This window comes from Cupressus sempervirens, chromosome 2, assembly GCF_028749045.1.
Source record: "Cupressus sempervirens isolate cs-2001-9-10 chromosome 2, ASM2874904v1, whole genome shotgun sequence".
Classification (NCBI taxonomy): Eukaryota; Viridiplantae; Streptophyta; class Pinopsida; order Cupressales; family Cupressaceae; genus Cupressus; species Cupressus sempervirens.
The window spans coordinates 586,365,430-586,374,032 of NC_143119.1; the positions used below are offsets into that span (position 1 = coordinate 586,365,430).

The 8,603-nt window shown below is 34.9% G+C and overlaps 1 pseudogene; it reads left to right on the top strand.

Annotated features, from left to right (window-relative positions):
* The first annotated feature begins 237 nt into the window (after nucleotides 1-237).
* On the top strand, nucleotides 238-3,949 carry LOC149574773 (aspartic proteinase Asp1-like; annotated as a pseudogene).
* The last annotated feature ends 4,654 nt before the right edge of the window (nucleotides 3,950-8,603 follow it).

Below are 8,603 nucleotides of genomic sequence, written 5' to 3' on the forward strand. Positions count from 1 at the left end.
CATTGGGGTCACCGAAAGATTTACTACTAACAATGGTAAGAGCAAAATGACCGCTCTCCTCAACTGGTGTGTCTGAAACCCTTCTCGAGTGCCTTTGTGTTGATAATCTTGAGCATAAGCATCTCTATGTCTTTAGTAGCAGCAAATGTATTTCTAGTTTATCCCAAGAATGAGCAATCCGAGGTTTCCTCATCAGTTGAACAGGAGACCTAGAGAATTGGGAGATTGCAGGCAACAATGAAGACCATATTCAATGTGCAAGGCGACGTTTTTCCAGATGGGTAACAAAAAAAATGAGCCCACAAATTTTAATTTTTATTCTAGAATTTAAATTGGAAGTTAATGAATATGCAAATTGAATTGCAAGATTTACTATGTGGTTGCATGTATTGGTAACCCCCCAAAGGAATATTTTTTGGATGTAGACACTAGCAGTGATTTAACATGGCTTCAATGTGACGCCCCTTGCTGAAGTTGTACCAAGGCAATTGACAATTGAAACCCATATGTTATTTTTGTACCCAATTACATAAATGTTGCATGTATTCTATGGCTAGTTTAGTGCTTTTGGAGGCCTTGGATTCTTAGGTGTCTTGTAGCAGTCCATAGTGGGCATAAATATGATTTATGGTTTTCAGTCTCTGATTCAAATGGTTACTTTGGTTTTCTGTAGACATTCCATCAATTATACAAACCAAATCAGTGCTTATTGGTACCATGCAATGACCCCCTTTGTATAGCTGTGCAGGCGATGAACTGTGGAATATATGACTATCGGAGTTCTAATCAGCAATGTGATTACGAGATTAAATATGCTGATGGGGGGTCTTCCATGTGATTTCTTATGAGGGACAATTTCATTGTAAAGCTCACCAATTCCAGTGTCCTCAGGCCTACTTATGTATTTTCCTTTTCTTTTCACCCTTTTCAAAAAGAGTGCAAACAAATTGAGACAAATCATAAATTAGAGGAGCTAATAACCTCAAATACCATGAGAAACAGACACATTAAATGTATAGGACACTGGCAAGGTACAATTTCATTTGAAACTTGACACAAATTTTGCACATGGCTACAAATTCAACATACCTATTATCTAGAATATAATGCCAAACTCGTTTGTTGTTACTTCCCAATTTTTGACCTAGCTTGAAATATAGCCGTCGAGGTTCACATGCAGTCAATTGGCAGTTTAATTTGCTATAATGTAGCGAAATGGTAAGATAGTTGGTCGTTATGATTTCAAGTGAAGATGACATGTTAGTTGATCGTTAATCACGGATTCATGGAATTAAGATGAAAGGTTAACTGTTATGATTATTTATGATTAAATAATATATAAATTAATTACGAAGAATTTCCTTGTAGGAAGCATGTCGAAGGGGTGAAAGCATTGTCAGAAAAGAATTAGGTAGGGCATCACCATCACTCGGCAGATGGGTAAATGACCTAGCCAGAATACATCTGCGGGACTGGCATGAGTTATTAAATAATTTAATTAAAAATAATTGTGTTGAAATATAAAACGTATCTTAAAGGATTTTAATTTATCTTTCGTCATATTATTTTTAATAAAATATTTAACTATGTGCATTTAAATATAAAAATAATAATTTGGCACCATTATCATTTAATAACTTAATAGTTGTACTTTATGATATTGTTCGAATTACAATTCGAAACAATATCAACCACCACGAATTGCAGAGCAGATTGGCGGATTTAATTCAAGCACAAGCCGATCTCATTGTTTGGTGATAGTGAGCCACGTAAGCTATTGGTAAACTTGTATAACCATTTTACTTTCTTTTTATGATAAGAATGCAGGATATGACCTATGAGACAACAATTTTGATAAAGAATTCTTTAGCATTAGCAAGTGGAAATAAAACCCGTTTTGAATATAGCCTGCCATTTTTTCCATTATTAAGTCTGTTGTAATCTTTTTGGGGTTATTTGAATATAATTATTTGCAATCTGTCGTAGTCAATAAGGGGAGTAATGATTTCTCTTTTTTGTAATAACATACACTGCTTAATATAAGATTGATGGTTTTTCTTTATCCTTATACATATTTGAGTAAGAATTCTCTAAATCATTTAAGTTCAATGACTAAGAAGATTATCATCTAGTTGGATATTAAATACAACATGATATAATACAAATAGGTGATAATGAGATATCGAATACAATACACCAAGGAATTCACTAGGCGAAATGCCAGAATATGGCAAAGAAGGTGTGAAGTATCACAGTAATTTAATTTGTTAGCACCAAGGAGTCACCGGCTTGTTGGCCTAAAAAAGGTGAGGAGGTGCAGAGAATCTACAATAAACACGAATGTCATCAGAATAAGACAATAACACGATTTTTTAAAAAAAAACATTAATTCATGTATGTTTCACTCAAGAAAAATGTTGTCAATTTTGAGATCTTTAAAAAAGATAATCATAGAATGTGAAATAATGATTGTATGTAATCTTCTTGATTAATTGATAGAGTCGTCTGCTCTGGGAATTTCGAATACCCGGGACTCACCCAGCTGTGTAGCCGAGAAGATGGGTGATGAGGTGTAGAAAAGGAATCATCAATAATATGAACCAGTATCATTTTTGGCATTTCAATATTTATCATATAATATGAATTAATTAATAGCTCATGCATATTCCTGTTAAGGTGATCTCCTGCTACCAAGTCGTATGGCGTGTTTTATATCATGATGCCCAGTGGATGGTAAGATGTTCCCTGTCAATTCCGAGTAGGGAGGGCCTTTCTCGTTAGAGATTGTGTGGGGATATATTATGGTCTGAGGTTGGGTGGTTAAGCCCCTAAAAATGCTTCATCTTTCTCAAGATGTCAGATTTGTGTCAGACAGATATAAGCTATGCATTCAATTGTTAATCGAAAATAGGTATTATCATTTTTAGTTATGTGGAGGTAAGATTAAATTCAGTTAATTTATTGTTACCGTTATAGAATCGTGGATTGTTTTTCATATCAAATATAAGTATATTTCTAACCTTGAGTTATTGTCATAGTTAAGCAACTGGAAGGAAAGGAATCTGAAGTCCTAAATTGAATCTGTGGTAGCAGAAGCCCTAAATTGAATCTGTGGACGCAGAAGCCCTAAGTGATATAGCAGTATCAGAAGCCCTAAATGAACCGATGGTAATTGATGCCCTAAATTGATACTGTGGTTTGTGATGCCCTAATGTTAATTATAGTGGTATTTAATTGTAATCATCATATGTTTTTGAGATAGCGGATTTTAGATGATAGTTGATTTGTGAAATTGTTATAGTGTATTTCTAGACTAACCTAGGTGGTTGCAGGAGCATCCCTAGTTTGATTTTCGGTCTCAGTTCTCTGAGGTATGTGATTTTCAATTTCTGAAGTAATTTCATTTGATAGTATTCCAAGTTTTTAGTTAAGAAATTTTGTTTAGCTGATTTTAATGGTAAATCTTATACACATGAACATGAATGATGTAACTGTCTTCGTATGAAATTGATGTTATAACTGTATGTTAGATGTTAATTTAGACCCGAGAATTTCAGATGTTACATTTGTTGTCATAATTTATGATGAGTCTAACCAGATTACGCATTTGAGGTGATATGACCTTCTTCACTTACTTGATTGCAAGAAAATAAAGGTTATGTAAAAGACGTTTAGGGTATCAATGACTTCAATTCTCTTGTGGTATAGATGTGGATATGACCAAGCCGGGTCTTTAAAATAGCCACAAACCACAGATGGTGTTTTGGGTCTGAGCGGGGGTACAACAAGTCTTCCATCTCAATGGGAAAAACAAGGTCTCATCAAGAATTTCATTGGTATTTGTATTGTTGGAGGAGCGAAAAACGAGGGAGACATGTTCTTTGGTGATGATCACGTGCCCACCTCGTCCATGATCTGGGTTCCTATGGTTGGCATGCCATCCATGTAAGTTGGAATAAGGAACCTTTCTCTTTCTCTCTCATTTTCTTGAATTGAAAGATCAAAAAAAGTCTGTTTGGATATTCTTTAGTTGAATATGATCCTCAAAGTACGAAAGCTTCATCAAATATTGGTAATGAACCTCAATATTTGTAAAGTTCATCATCCATTGCAAGTAGAATATTATTTCAATAAACACCTATGTATAACCATTTCTGACTCTGCGAGTTTTGTTTGACACTGTAGTTTGTTAGATTTTTCTGGCTTTGATTCCTTTGGCTTTACATTTTGAGAGATCTTGGTTGTTAGTAAATAGGAGTTGAATTAAGCTATTCACTATTGGTGTGAATGTGGTTTTAGTCGTAACTACTTATTTGTGGGAATACATTCCCATGGCTTAAGTTTATTTGGTCCTAGATAACATTTTAGATAATTTATCAAAGTGTTTGTAATCTCAATTTTATTATTTGCTCATTGGTGATTGGTGAAATGGTATCTACAATCTTTTATGTAAGCAGAGCTGAGTTTTTCATCTTAGATTTCTTAGTCATTTAGACCTTAATCTTTATGATCTTGACCATTAGTTTTGGTTTCTTCATACCTTTCAAATTTTTTACAATATCTGGTTCCAGTATGACCAGTATTAGGTATGAGAGGAAACATTCCCACTGTTGTATGTTTATTTTTCTCCTCTGCACCTATCATGAGATGTTACTCTTCATTTTTTGAAAATTTCCCTTGTTTTAACCAATCACTTATCCAAATCTATCATCTCTTCTCCTACTTTCTACTTACTCCATACATGAGCTCCAAAAGAAAGCCATAGTTCACAACTTCATATTTTTTATATTGCCCATTTATAACTATGATAATTATAATTTGACTGAAGATTCTTGCCATAGATAACAACAAATATGGTCATTAAGCTTGGATCTACTTACCAAACCAAAAATTGATGCACCCTTTGGAATTAAGGTGATAGCTGAACTAGATATACTCATTTTCACATCCTCTAGCCAAAAGACTATGTACAATGTAAAAATTGAAATTCAAGTGTTGTAGCAGACCAAGATGTTAGTTCTAGTGGTCTAGGTGTAGTGCAAATAGATGATTAATCCACAAATGTTCTAAGGAAGACTGCAGTTTATTTGAAAATTCAAGAAAGAAGCTTCTTCAATATAGGTTGGACCAAAGTAGAGAAAGAAATAAACAAGAATTTTAGTGTTTAAAAGAAGCTTATAAGAATGTATGCAGTCAGCTATAATAGCTGGATGATGAGATCTCTTTCCATATTTTAAGAAAATCAAATATAGTACAAATGACAACCACATCGACTGCTAAAAGCTATGACATTCTTCATACCCTGAGAGGAGAAATAGTTTTGGTTTGGAAGGGTAATTAATGTTGAAATTGTTTTGATACATTTAATGTTTCTCTATTGGTCACATTTTTTTCCACAGATTTTTGTTTGCTGAACAAGTGATGTAAAAGTCCATGGAAAATACGTCTGTATTTTTTCATTCTTAGAATTTAGCTTTACACTTGCCAATTGCATTTGACTAAATTTTTCTAATTCTTTTTCTACACATCCATTTTGTGTGCATTGCAATCAATGAGATGACAGCTCTTTGTGGCACTTTATCAAACAATTCACTTGTCTGTTACATGCTTCCATGCTTTTCATACATATCGATAAGAGCATTTCCAACTATAATATCTTACTAAAGGCCCCTTTCCATTGTGCTTTGATGGATATCCATACCAAATTCAAAAATTCCTACTCTAGCACAGGCATGGATGACACTGGAAAAGGTGTGAAATTTGGCTCTGCACCTGATAATTGCATTTGCTTGAATGTTTTAGAAGTCTTTTAAAAAGATCCACTTTGTGCATGTGTGAAACTACATTTCTTTGATGAATTTGTGAAATAATGAAGCTATATTTCTTTTAGGCATTTCGTCAAACAGTTCGCGTACATTGTCTATGCTTCCAGATTTTGCATACATGCCAATCAGGGCAGTTTGTACAATTATAAAATCTGACAAATTTTAGTTCTAGTTGTTTCATGAGATCAAACACTCAAAGAACCTCAGACCCTTAACCTACATGGAAATATGCTTGTTCTGAAAAGATGTGCATGTAGAAAATATAAATCATCTATAGAAAACATATATCATTTGAGAGCGATGAAAGAATAGAACCATTTCCTCATGAAATAATAGATTTAAGAATGCAGCTCTGCAATAATTGAAGGTATGAAAAGGAAACTTCAATACAGTTGTGTAGTAAACAAAATGTGCAGTGCCTCCTCCAGCATAATGTTGTGAGTTCAAGATGAGTTGTAGATGGCAATGGCATTCCATGATTGCAGAAAACACAATTACATAATCCACACTAAACTATGTGTATGGAGTTATTACATAATCCACCATAATCCACCCTAAAATATGTGTATGGAGTTACATAAGCTAAATAATTCTATGGTGTGAGAGATCACTTGTAGTAGATGCGAATCAAAAGATTAGTTGAGTTCCAAGAGTTGTAGATTAAAAGTGAAGAAGTTGTAGATTAAAAGTGAACCAGTCATGTGGATGATTTACCCCACCTCCCCTAAATGATTTCCCCCACCTCCCCCAAATCCTGTATTTTAAGAAAATAATGACTTTGATTCTGAACATTATTTTTAGGTGCTTGATTCATACAAAATCTTATTTAAATATTATTTGAAACCCTTAATCTTTCTCTCATTAACCTATGAAATCGTCAAAAGCCTATGAAATGGCAAAATATACCCACACACAAAAATAAGACTATTGTGGCCATTGATGGAGGACTATATGAGCACTATCCTCTCTTCAAGCATAACATGCAAACTACAGTCAAATAATTGCTTGGAACTGAGGTCTTAAAGACTGTGGATTTAGAACATTCAAAAGATGTTACAGGCATTGAAGCTACTCTCCTCACCGCTTCCAACTCACAGTATTCAAAGAAGACTTGATGCATACACTTTGTAACATTCTCTGCTATTTCAATGCCAAAGAAGAATGCAGCCTTCAATCTCTACACTAATATCATACATCTATCCCTCCTTGCAAGATCATGAGAGCATAAAAAGATTTGAGAATGTTAAAGGAATCCAAAATATTGTCTTTTTCTTGGATCATAAAGAAATGGAATCAAAGAAAGGTAAGGCCAACAGGAAGGTAAATGTGAAGGAAGCTTGGCTGATTGTATAATTTTTTCTATATCTCCTAAGAAAAGGTTATGAAAATGCAAATATAAGAATGATAAATGGGCATATGCAGCGATTTGTGGTGCCAAAAAGGTGACAAGGAATTTTTTTTTTCCTATTTTAAAAAGCACGTACGCGCTTTTAAAAAATAAAAAGTATATATGATGGGTTGCAAACCCGCAGCCCATCATTTTCATCAGCATTTTCTTCTACTGCTACAGCGAGCAGCACGTACGCGAGTTGAAGACTCAACATTTGCACCACCATTTGCCAAAATGCCTCCTCATCGACGAAATCCAAGACCACAAGCACACCCACGACGACGCCGTAAGTGATATAAACCTAAATTTGCATTGTTTGATATATTTTTCATATTGTTTTGTAAGTTTTTTATATTCTTTTGTAGGGATTTTACAAATTTCATTTAGATTTGTTTATTTATTTGAACTTCAATTGATTTTTTATCAGGAAATGTTCATAATCAACCAGAAAATCCACAAGAACATCAAAACCCTCAAGAACCCCAAAACCAAAACCCTCCTCAAGAAGAAGAACAAATTTGACAACCCGAACCAATTGCAAGACCTCCACCAAGCACACAAGAAAATATAAGAAATAAAATAGAGAGAGGCAAAACTGAATTAGAAGGAATCATTGCTTGGTTGAAAGAATCCGGACAGACCAATCCAATGAGGGCTCAATTAGCATCATCCCTCGAATCCATTAACACTCAGATAGCCTCAGTTAGTGGTCAGTTAGATATTTGGAGAGCTAAGAGGGATGAACAAAAAAGATTTTATGCAAATAAATTGTCATATGAAGATGTTAGAAAAAAGGAAATACCAAAAGGTAGTATATGTGCATTATTTAGAAAACCCGGTGAGCAAAATACTGTTAGAGAGGGTACTAAACGATTCCCCATCCATTGGTGCATACATGATGCTATTAGAAATAATTTTTGGGATAGATGGTGGATGGTTTTTGATGCCCCTCCTTGCAACAATCACGAAGTCCCCATGTGTTTTTTGAAGAAATTATATTGTGAGTTTGTCCTTGGGGAGATCCCCAATTATTTTGATATGTTAGACTCCCAGGGTAGAGGTGGGGGGTCATCATTTGAGAGGCCAGGAGCACGTCGTGACCCTAATGTAGTGAGGGCAGCCGTGGTCCATCCACAGCACGAGCATGTGATTATTCCTTCAGTTGTGAAGGAACATGTAGAGGCCAGCACTCTAGGGACCATTAATGCTTTGACGCAAACCCTCATCCATTCCACGAGCCCATTAGTTGAGGGGGAGCCTTCTATATGTCGTGGTCACATGTGCACTTCATGCGGATCCCTATGCACATTTGGCACTCATGTCGGAGATGGTGCAGATGATGGACTTGTCATCGATCAGTTCCTGAATGAGACATTTGGCATTGACAC